This window comes from Ailuropoda melanoleuca, chromosome 6 (assembly GCF_002007445.2).
Source record: "Ailuropoda melanoleuca isolate Jingjing chromosome 6, ASM200744v2, whole genome shotgun sequence".
NCBI classification, from domain to species: Eukaryota; Metazoa; Chordata; class Mammalia; order Carnivora; family Ursidae; genus Ailuropoda; species Ailuropoda melanoleuca.
The window spans coordinates 49315427-49327580 of NC_048223.1; the positions used below are offsets into that span (position 1 = coordinate 49315427).

General features: G+C 38.0%; 1 long non-coding RNA gene across 1 annotated transcript in view; it reads right to left on the bottom strand.

Annotated features, from left to right (window-relative positions):
- LOC109489991 overlaps nucleotides 1-11857 on the bottom strand; it is a 149609-nt gene extending 137752 nt beyond the window's left edge. The window contains exons 1-2 of the long non-coding RNA XR_002143166.2: nucleotides 11519-11857; nucleotides 687-758 (exon numbers count right to left, since the gene is read on the bottom strand). This is a non-coding gene — a long non-coding RNA (uncharacterized LOC109489991). The remainder of the gene's footprint in view (nucleotides 1-686; nucleotides 759-11518) is intronic.
- Between the last annotated feature and the right edge of the window lie 297 nt (nucleotides 11858-12154).

Sequence of the window (12154 nt, forward strand, 5' to 3'; positions counted from 1 at the left end):
TACGCTCAGATCCTATCAAAAAAAATCTTTAAACACATTAGACATTTAATTATCAAATTTACTATGCGTTTGCTAAAAATATCTCTGAATATTGTCCACTTTATTATCTTTTAAAAAGTTTTTACACAGCCAGCAAGCAGATTTGATTTGCCCAACAAAGTGTAATTGCCTCTTATCATTGCATTTTCACATATACTCTTCCAGTTTCTTTTTCTTCTTTACTGTTCCCATCATAATACCAGCTTCTTCCTTGTCAATTGACTGCATCAGATGTATGCTTTTATTTTAAATTTGAAAATTTGTCAATGCTTACATTAATGCTAAATATAATTGTATTATTCTTAACATATTTCTATTTAATTACCAATTACAATTTACATACTTACCACTGTAACTCACGCTGCCTAAATAAAAAATTTATGTAAACACATTACAAAAATCACCCCAAGTGAATCAATCCTTTGACACTGATTCAACTAGTGGTGTATTTGTAAGACCAAGAAGAATGTGCTATTCAGCACACCCATTACAGTGCAACAGCATCTAATGCAATACCATGGTTAAAGAGAAATGAGTCCTACCAAAACAATAAAGCTGTGTTTAACTGAAAAATATTTATACTGTTTCAGTTTTTAAACTGAAATTAATTAAAAATCAAATTAAATCAAACATTTTTTGAGTCTCACCAGTTTCTCAGTAACACTTCCAAGCGCTCACTAGTTGCTGATCGCTGATGGCTCTCCTTGAGTAGCACAACCCTAGAAAAGGTAGAATGCTCACTGTTAGCTTTATTTGTCTGTATGGTGGAGATGATTCTCAACTCTCTCTCCACTTGCCACTGACCGCCTCCTACAGTGTGGAGCAGTTATCTTGATGGGACTGGCTTCCAGAACAGTGGTTAGGCCATGTCTGCTAATCTTTCATGGCTGGTTACCAAGAGTTCCCATGGTTGGTGTGGCTTTCTCTCTTGGCCTTTGCCCCTACGTTTTCTGCTCTTTTTCTTCCAGAAGAAAGTGACCCAGGCCCCAATCCCTTAATGCAGACCAGCCATCCTGAGCTCTCAGCTCCTCAGATAGGATGGGAAGAATTTAGACTTATAAATAAACTCATTTCTTTTATCATGCAAACCAGGTGGCAGTAAGAAGAGGGCCCTAAAAGAAGGCAGAAGCTCCACTTAGTTCTTGAGCTCAGATCATCTGTGAATGTCATCTTCCAGCAAGTTCCAAATGGGGCAGTTAGTAGGTAGTTAACCCCAACAAAGGGGTGGGAACTAGTTTATCATCTGTTTACCTCGTATGACTATCACCTTCTCAGAACGTTATAGGATTGGAGTGGTTAGACTCAGTAATCCTAAATTTCCTAGCTAAATAGCACTTGATTATAGCCCAATGCTACACGTATTTCTAATAATTACCATTTTACTTTAATCTTGAGTTACAATGTCATCTTTGTGATAAAGACCCTGGAGAAAAAGGATGGGGTCTTTTTATCAGCTGATTAATACATGATACTTGGCACAGGATTATATCTTTATCAGACAATGATATTAATTGTAGTGACAAATTTTGAGGTTGATAGAAGGAATTAATTAGAATACTAATAGATAATATTCCATGCTTGTCTTAAGCCTGAGTCAAAAAGGTCCCTTTAGGGGTCACATTTGATCTATGAACATCTCATACCATTGAATGAGGTTGTACAGTTTCTTATTCCACATCACCCTAAGGCCTATGGTTTAACCCTCTTTCTACCGAAAATAATTAAGGCTTCCTGAGCCACCACTGCCACCTAGTGGTAATTAAAGAAACAGGTTGATCCAGAATTGATTCCCTATTGTATCACTTCTTGTATACATTGACTCTCTTCTGTCTTTCCATCCTCAGCCTTAATGTCCTCTATGCTAATTTTTATTACATGCACTGAAGAAGGAAATCTGATATGGTGGCTGGCAGTTCACATCTAGAACTAGACTTTCAAGGTTCACCTCTCTGCTTCACCCCCTCCAGCTCCGTGGCCTTGGACAAGTTGCTTAGTGTTTTTGTCCCTCAATTGCCTCATTTGTAAAATGGAGTAATAATAACACCTATCTCTTAAAGTTGTTTTGAAGACTTAATTATATAATTTATGTAAAGTGCTAAAATTAGAAGCTGGCATACAGAAAGCGATCAATAAATGCCAATAAATGACAGCTGCTACCTACACTACTCTTTTTAAACCCTTCGCATTTCCCCTTTCTCTTCCTGTTTTGGTTTTTTTTCCATCCCTCTCAAATCAACCTAAATCACATCTGATATATTGTTATAATAAGTGATTAGAGCTATTATGTAAAAGGAAAACAATGTATTTTGACAGGAAATTAGACATGACTGACACACCTGTAAATCTCTTGGCAATACTCAGAAGACCCATTTAGAGTCTCAGTTAAAATTTTCATTTGCTTCCTATTTTCTTCTGATTGAGCTGCTATAACAAAGTACCGCAGACTGGTGCTGTATAAGCAACAGAAATTTATTTCTCACAGTCCAAGATCAAGGAGCTAAGAGATTCATTGTCAGGGGAGAGCCTGTGTCCTAGTTCATACACTGCTGTCCCTGTGCTATGCCTTCAGTGATGACATGGATGAGGGAGCTCTGTGGGCTCTCTTTTTTATAGGGACATCAATACCACTCATTGAGGGCCCCATTCTTATGACCTCACTACCCCTCAAGGTTCCACTTCCTTATGCCATCACGTTGGGGGTTAGGATTTCAACATATGAATTTGGGGGGAGATATAGACGTTCAGCTGGTAACACTTTTTTAAACTTTCTCTTTTTAAAAATCATCAGCTGTCAAGAAAAAATTTTAAAGTATTTTACTACAATTTTTTAAAATCAAATCAATGATTTAAAATTATTTGAATTACACAAAACAGTAAATGAATACTTTCTTGTTGCAAAACCTTTAAACCAGAGAGTATGCAAAACATCTCCTTGGCTCCCACCTCCTCCAATTCTACAAACGGCCCCAGACATAAAGATTATCCCTTTCATGTACTTCCTGTAGGTCTTTCCCAAGCATTTTTCCATTGTCTCAAATATTTAGAAAATTCCTAACTGACTCTGGACACTTGTATTCCGGTCATGGTAGGTCATGGTATCCATTCTCCAACCCTGTGCTAGGAGGCTTACAAATGTCCCCAGGGGATGGATGGCAGGGATCTGTTGTCTACACTAACAAAAGAGTAGCTCAAGGCCCCTCTACCTTACTCCCTGGTCCTATCAAGAAGGTTCTTCTTCTCAAGTGAGGACCTAGTCTACCTGCTCCTTTCTCTCTTCACCTGTTTTCACTAGTCCTATGAGCAGAAAAATTGTCTCTTGACATTTTGGAGCCTGAAGCAAAATCTTTCCATCTTAGACTTAGGGCAGCACTTTCTTTAAATTTCTGCTTCTGCTTCCCCATGGACAAAGAGCACCCTTAGGGTTCAAACTAAGACAAATAAAGAGAAACCAAAAAATTAATATGTTGACATGTTAATCTATCACACATTTATTTATGCATATAAATATGTATATATAGCTTTATCTTGACTTACCATTTTCCCACAAATATGACCACTGTGTACGTATTTTTTAGACTGTTTTTTTTAAACAATCCTCTTGACATAAATTTAAAAATATTTATGGAGCACTACTACATGGAATAACTAATGAGTTCATGACTTAGGAAGTACTCTAATGGTACTTTAAGAATGTCTTTCCCACTATTTTGCAGTGCCAAATTTAGCAAATTTTTTCAACTTTGCTATCTCTAAGCATGTGCACTTTTAAACTATTAACTTACAAATGAACTTTATCAAAATAATCTACTTCTAAAGAGGTGGCCTGTATTTATATTAGAATTTTTCTTAAACTTAGCTGTTTTCACTTAATCTCTCAAGAAACTGCTTCTAAAAGTTCTCTTGTGATATGGTTCCAAAACGACAACAAAAAAACTCCTTAGAATACACAATCAATATTTTAAATCTTTCATAAGTGCCTTAAAATACAATTTGATCTTTCTATACAAAAATTTATATAAAAAATTTTTAAGAGTGTTTTGCTATTTTCTCCTGTGGCAAAATGTACATAAAGAATTTTCTCATGCACAATCATTCACAAATCAAAGGACTACTTGGTCTAAATGAAAGTGGAATTAAAGGTGAAACTATATTATAGTTTATGAACAAATTAGGATATATGTTTAATTTAAATATATTTCATGTATATATACTTCTTGTGCTCGGTGCTATGTACAGAGTAAGTAGCTGAAGAAAACAATATCATAGACAAATACTAAGAGGCAAATTCTGTTAAGTTTTAAAAAACATAAAAAGCTCACTACAATATTGGGTGTATTTTGGCTAATTCATAGACCCATTTTTCTTTTGCCTAAAATAATTCCCACTTTTTTATTCACAGTGTATATCTCTGTAACTACTATTGACAGCTCTCCCAACTCTTGGACATGTCTTTTTGGAACAGTATTTGTAAATGACATACAACTGCCTATTCCATGTGTGAACTTCTGTCACACCAAAAAGTAAAAAGCTTTAGAAAATTTAATTCAACTGTACTTTATTTTTATTTTTTTTTAAAGATTTTATTTTTAATTTATTCGACAGAGATAGAGACAGCCAGCGAGAGAGGGAACACAAGCAGGGGGAGTGGGAAAGGAAGAAGCAGGCTCATAGCAGAGGAGCCTGATGTGGGGCTCGATCCCATAACGCCTGGATCACGCCCTGAGCTGAAGGCAGACGCTTAACCTCTGTGCCACCCAGGCGCCCCCAACTGTATTTTAAAATATTTAAATATTTTTTAAAGAAAAAAGAAGAATCAAGTCATCCTTTAAGTTATACTAGGTTTGTACAATGGAGTCAGGGAAGGACACTTTAGGGTAGCAATTGTTATGCTGATAATAGTAAGTTGTGTTCTTTTTCTTGTTAATATATTGTACTTCACTATTTATTAGTTTTCTAATAAACCTGATACTGCATTCAAAATACAAAGTACAGTTAGAGGTTTGGATCCTTTGAATTTCACAAAAGTCTTTGATCATCAACCTGAAAAAATTTGTATAGAACATTCTCCAAAAACCTTACACACACACCCCACATCTTTGCTACAGACACGTCTTTGGCCTCGGAGCAGCGAGCACACATAGGGTGGAAGAGAAGAAAGGATGAAAGAAATGAAGAAATATTGTTTTCTGTTGTTCTGTCTCTATAATGTTGTAGCACTGAAAATAGCACCGGACTTACAGTGGGCAAGAAAATTATTTTTAAGCTAGTCACTAATTGGATATTCATGTGGGATATGTAATATGTAATCACTATTTTTTTTTTTTTAATTCTTGGGATAGTTAGCACTTTGCCAGCATCTCCTGATGTGGTCCTGGGGTAAGCATTTTCATGATCTCATTTTTGCAATTACTATCTCTTATTCCCAGGTAAGTGGTTAAAAAATGCATGCTGTGCATTTGTGGATTCTGTGTCTCTCTCAAGGGCTAATTGGTTTACATGCAGTTTTCTGTGGTTAGCCGCTGAACTTGGAAGCTGTCTTTTACCTCATGATTCATGATTCATGGCATCCTTCTCACTATATCAGGTCCTAGAGCAATTGTTCTGGTGTGGTTAGACACGTAATGATTTTCTCATCATCTGTTTTTGTCTCCCATTCTACACCATTCTGGGTTCTTGCCAAGGTGAAAGGAAAAGTTTAAAATTAGTGTAAAAGTTGCATCAACAATGTAAGCTTAAGTAGCAATGCCTGAAATCCAAATGTTCACTGCTTGGCTCTTCCAGAACACTCAGATATCACATAAATGCGATGATGTAAAGGATTTAGGTATACTCCCATGGCTACTCTTCCCTATCTCCTTCCAGATTTCAGCATAATTGTAAAATAGTATAAGACTATGTACACCCAAATATAATTGGTCTTTAATTCTGACATTAAATTGGTCACTATTCAGTGATAATACACACACACACACACACACACACACACACACACACCCCTTTCTGGTGGGCACCACGGAAGATATAATACTTAGGAAGGATGAGAATCTTCATAGAGGAACATGGTGGCAAGACCATAGGCACGTCTTTTGATTTCTGGGCAGGGTCCCAGTCTCTGCCCCTCCTTTTCTAAAAAAAGTGTGCATTGTATGATTGCTGGGGGGATTGAATAACATTTGTTTAGCACTTAAACAGTGCCTTCGATATAAAGAGCACACCATTAAGTACTATTAGATTATTACAGAGCATTCCATTGACAAGTACTGAACTTCATGGGATTGACCATGTGAGCACAGACATTTTGAGTGTGGTGACTATCAAGAAAGCTTTTATGCCCTTTGGGCTGGGCTTTAACTAAAGAAAGCAGGGCCTAGGACAGAGGAAAATGAAAACAAAGGTAGAAGGTGGTTTATCAGGAGAAACCATGAAGACCCACTTGACAGGGATGAAAGGGTGATGTGATGAGCAAAGCCATGTGGGACTGTACAAAGTGAAGATGAAAACTGGAGTGTGTTGAATTTTGTGTACTCGCCAGTGTAGTTTTTAAATCTTTAATATAAACTTAGAAACTCTTCAGAAAGTCCTTTCCTTTCTAAGGAGAGCCTGGTGTGTTTAAGCCAGAGAGACTCACTCCCAGGATCAGAGATGATTCCTACACATTTTGACTGTCTTTGTTTGGACAACAGTTAAATTATTTCAACAACCAGCCTGCTAAGATGAGAACTATTTTAAGAAAACATTTAGCTATTTGAGAGCAATGGCCTTAAAAATACAGGAAAAAGGAAAAACTGCTCCGAGGTAGGAGGAGGAGAATTACAAAGAAAGTGGGGTGATGAATATTCACGGATACATTTGCATCATCACAGTGGTGGAGCCTAAAACAGAATGTGAGATCTGTAATAACTAAGTCCTTGCTACCTTGCAGGGCATTCTTTGTTCCTAATGTCCCACTTGCTTTTCAAGTTCAGTTTTTTGTTTTATTTTTTAAATATACCCTTATCCTCTCAAAATCTCAGAAAGGGTGAAATTACAAGCGATTTGAAATTTAAAAACATTAAAAAAAAAAAAAAGAAAAAGATTGAAATTAGTTATGCAGAAGATAACATCCAGTACCTTCTTGCTGTTTGGGCACTGCCTGGCCTAGGGTTAGGGCTTGATTCACTGCTTACACAAGGATAGACCAGTGCATACCTGGAAGTCTTCCACTAATTCAAGGCATACCTCACTAATGACTGGCTAGACAGGCTGGTGTTTCTTTAAAGTGCCAGCCATGTATACATCATTCTTTTCCTCCCTGAAACACAGAAACCCTTGTACAAACATGGGCCAAGTCCAAACTCCATGTGATGTGTGTCTTCTGTTATTCAAACATCCATTAATTGGGCAGAGAGGCCAAGAAGTCCTGGAAAATTATCCTACCCTCTACACATACTTACGTCAGTTCTCTCCAGAGTAGATCAAGCGTAATAAATGGCAAGTAGCAGCATAATAGAATATGACTCAAAAAATAATAAACCAGCTTACCTGCTCAAAGCTCTCTTTTCAACCGACCTGAAAAAAGTCTAAAACTTCTACCCACTTCTTACAAGAAAGCATTAACTTCAAAAATATGTAAAACTGTGTTATTTGTGAGTAAACGTGTCACCCATAATGACTTTAGCAGGACGGGTGACTTAAGGAATGGGACAGAGGACAGGTTACTTTTGTTCAGACAGATGGAAACATGGGGATCTAGAGCATGATGAACTTTCCAGACACTCCAGGATGGACTTGCCACACACTGCAGTCCCACAGATAAACAGGAAGCTCCTCAAAAACATTTGGATGGGAAAAGGATCAATAAAAATGTATTGGGCTTATTAAAATGATTTGTATTTATTTTTAAAACTGTATGTGGAATATATTTATAAAATATTATTTTGTCACTCCTAAGCTAGTAGTACTTTTGGATAAATCACTATTATTTTGTACTGATCCATTATGACATATGGACACCAAGTACTATAAGATCTTATTCAAGAACACACTTGAATATGATACCATGAATACTGTTCACAATACATCCAATGTACTTTTAGATTTCTAAGTAACAATGCACAAATCTGAAAAACTTAGTCTTACAATATCTATCTTTAAGGATACTCTTAGCTATTAAAGATGTATTTTTATCCAGATAAATTAATATGATTGAGGTAATTATAAGATTTTACAAAAGTTATAACAGACTAATTGACCTATAAAGAGTATAGGTTTACTTCACTTCTTGAAGTACTCAATTGCTTTGAATAAAATAGGTAGTACAAGGAAACAGGTTTAAGATGGAATGAAATACCGAGGGTTTTTTTGGTCTATCTAAACACAAATGACACCATTTTATTTTATATTCAGAGGAAAAGAGTTTTTTACTTTCATCAATTTATCCAGGAGAGTTTATGAAAGAATTTTGTATTTTATTAATGAATGAATGATCAGTAAATACCTAGTCAGTGCACAACTCTAGGCAATCTCAAAGGAAGTAAGATATATGTTTAAGTCATCACAGGACACAAAGACATAAATATAAAAAATTGACCAAAGACCAGGCTATAATAAACAATAAACACTATAAAGGTTACAGTGTTGCCAAAATATATTTCACCGAAGTTTCTATCATACCACAGTCAGAGACTTTGCCTACTTTAGGGTATAAAATATTTTTATGGATGCCAACCCACACTAACAGCTAACCACATCACTTAGCACTCTCAAACATTGGGTCAAAGGAAACAGAGAAAGAAAATCTTTAGTTCACTCATCATAAATCCCTACAGCTTTCACTAAGGCATTTTATTTGAAAAACGAAGGTAGGTGTGAAAGTACAGATCCAACCCATCAGAGTCGGTTGGTGGAACTAGTCAGAATTTCAAAAGAACTGTTTGACGTCCCTCCATAGAAGTCCCTCCAAAGACGATGGCCCAAAACCAGACAAAACTGGACAAACTTGAAAATCCAAAGAAAGCACATGCAAATTAGAGGTTTTACCAATGTTTTAAACTTAGCCAAACAGTTTGCTGAAGGTTACATAACTTGTGCCTTGTATTTTTCTCCACCGAGTGCTGAAAGACTCTCTGGGACATCTCTTTTTCTCTTCCCTTATTAAGTTTGAAGGGAATGAGAGGTTTTCTGGGAGGAATGTGGTAAAGCTGATCATTTGCATTAGCTCTTATACTTGAAACCTGATCAGTAACATTGTATGTGCTGACCTTAGCCCCCAGTATGCTAGAGTATATACAAATCTGTTGCACACAAGGATTCCTGGAACCCCATGCAAAGTCTGTGACAGCTGTTAAAAATCATTACTTTGTTCACTTTTTGTTTGATAATAAGCTGGCACTTCTCCCAGTGCACCTGTAATAGAGAATCATATGCCACGTCCATGTAACTTGACAAAATGACAAAGCTAGCTACTACCCAGCTTGAGTCTAAGCCATGCACATCCCTCCCTAGATTCTCTGAAAGCACTTTCCACTATTTAAGATCACTTCTATAATGCATTATTTTTAATAGTGGGGAAGGAAACTGTGAAGATAACTGAAGAGAACTTATGTAACAGATCTTTCAGACCATATATACCTTGCCTTATAGTCATAGATACATTAGCTTTTCGGGCTAGAAAGGGCATTACTGACAATTTAGCCCAACCACTGTATCTTGTTAAAATAAGATTGTTGAGGCCTAAAGATATTACCGACTTATCCAAATCAGTTACTGGTATATAGAAAATAAAATTCATAATCACTGTCACAGTAAACACTGACTAGCATTTTTGTTTTTCACTATTGCTGCAAATGCTTCACATGCATCAACTAATGTAATTTTTTTTCAACATCTTTATGAGTACTTGTCCCCATTTTACCGATGGGGACACTGAGATGCAGAGAAATCGAGTAACATGCTAATTAGTGGCAGAGGAAAGGCTCACATTCAGGTTTATGATCCCAAAGAATGCTCCTGAGAGCTATCTTACAGGGAGGATTAGATTATCAAAGTTTCATGAAGATTTAATTGAATCTTAATTGTTCACAAAATGCAGAGAGAAGACTACCCTAAATATGGACAAAACAACTGATCTCAAAGAAACCTGATTTAATAATGTATTATAAGTATCACTTATGTAGATTCAATTTTGTAAAGACTTTCAATTGACAAGTGTGTCTGAGTGAAACTGCTAGAAGCATGGTGCAACTCTCGGCAATGGAGATGTGAAGATGATAATTGTCCTTGGATAAAGTCGAAGTTACTTTGTTTACCCAGCGACCCAATGATTGTGTAGAAAAAAACATAACTGGGAAGTTGAGAGGAAAATATGATACAGGGAATCCTCATATGAAAAGCTGAGAAATGACACTAATTATATATTCACATGGCACTATTTATATACCGACACCAAAAATATTAAGAATTATATTTTCTATTTCATATGGTCTCAAGTTAAGGTGACCCTATTTTTCAAGTCCAACGCCTTAACCACTCAGCCATCGCTGCCACAGGTGACCCTATTTTTGAAGTAAAATCTTGATGTAACGATATTTTTCAGGATGCATCAGCCTATTTAGGGGGAAAAAATATCGTTTCCCTTTTGAGATTAAGTTTGAGAAAACATATTAAATTCAACCCAAAACAGTATCACTTGATATATATATAATTTTTGTGTATCTTGACTCAGAACATCTTTCCCAGTGAACATTTAAATGTAATATTTTAATCAGTTTTATTGCTGAAAAAACTGATTTTTTTTTCTTCAAAGTGGTATTTACTACCCTTTGGCTTGGTTCGATTTTACAGGAGATTCCAGTCAACTTTAATTTGTGCTATTTTAACATTTTACTACAGTTCTCACCCCTTTTGAGAAAGAATTTATTCCTCCTTCAAAATTTATGAGATTCCTTTACAACTTCTTTCTTTAAGAAAAATCAGGCAGGTTGCAATTAATTCTCTTACAGATAGTTTATGAAATTAGTGCTGACTCTGTCCCTTCCTTTGTGAGGCCCTAAAATGTCATTTAAGAGGTGAGATGATAAGCACTTCCTCATTCAGGAAAAAGCAAGAGGAAGTATAAAAGCCTCGCAGAACGGTTCTTCCGTCGGCATTGTGAGTGGAGCGGGTGTGTCCCCTGTGAGTTGTGTTCTCTCAAAATAGACGGTGGCAGCTTGTTAGGTTCTAAATTCGAATGTGGTCTCGCGAAGGCGAGTCGGTTTACATCCGGAGGAATCTTCTGGAAGCCCCGTTTAGCTGGTACCTGCCATCTGCCCCCCCATCCCCCACCCGCGTGCTGAGCAGCAAGCCTCCTCCTCAGGGGGAGCCCTCAGCAGGCGGCAGCGCTCCACAGGCCTGACTCGCACCCCTATGAGGGAAAGACGTCCACGGGAAGGCAGGAGGCTGTGCCATCTTGCATTTCCCTCGCCCCGGCCCAGCCTCAGTTTCCTCAGCAAAGAACACCTACCTGGCGCAGGGCGCGTGGCAGGCAGTGCCCCTTCCCGCCTCTCAGCTCTGCCTCCGCTCTTCCACAACCGTGGGGGTCTGCGGCACTTGCGAGAACGGAGGACAACCGGCAGGCCCCGGCCCCTCCATGGCTTCACTGTAGCTGCTTTCTGACAGCAGCGCCTTCAGCTCTGCCAGGTCTTGGCCCGGCAGTGTGGAAGCCTACCGCCTCCTTCTGACCTCACGTCGGAGGTCAGCGGTAGCGTATCCTGCGCCACCACGCCTGCGTCACCACGCCTACGTCACTCGCCTCACATCAGTGGTCAGCAGGAGCCTATGTTGCTCACGTGAGGTCAGAGGTCAGTAGTAGCCGATTGTGTGCACCGTGCCTACCTCATTTACCTCTGGACAGAAGTCAGTAGCATCCCAGGGCTGCTTCGCATCGCCTGTGCCCTTCACGTCATGGCAGAGGTCAGTAGTAGCCTATCCCTATGTCAAATGCCCTCGCGCCTAGCCTCACCTTCTCAGGTGGGCATTTTATCGTCTCCCACCATCACGAGAAGCATGAGCGCAGTTCGCTTAAGACACTGAGAGAGAGGGAGAGACCGCACTCCACCACTTCTATTCCAGTATATTGTATTATTATTGTTGTGAATCA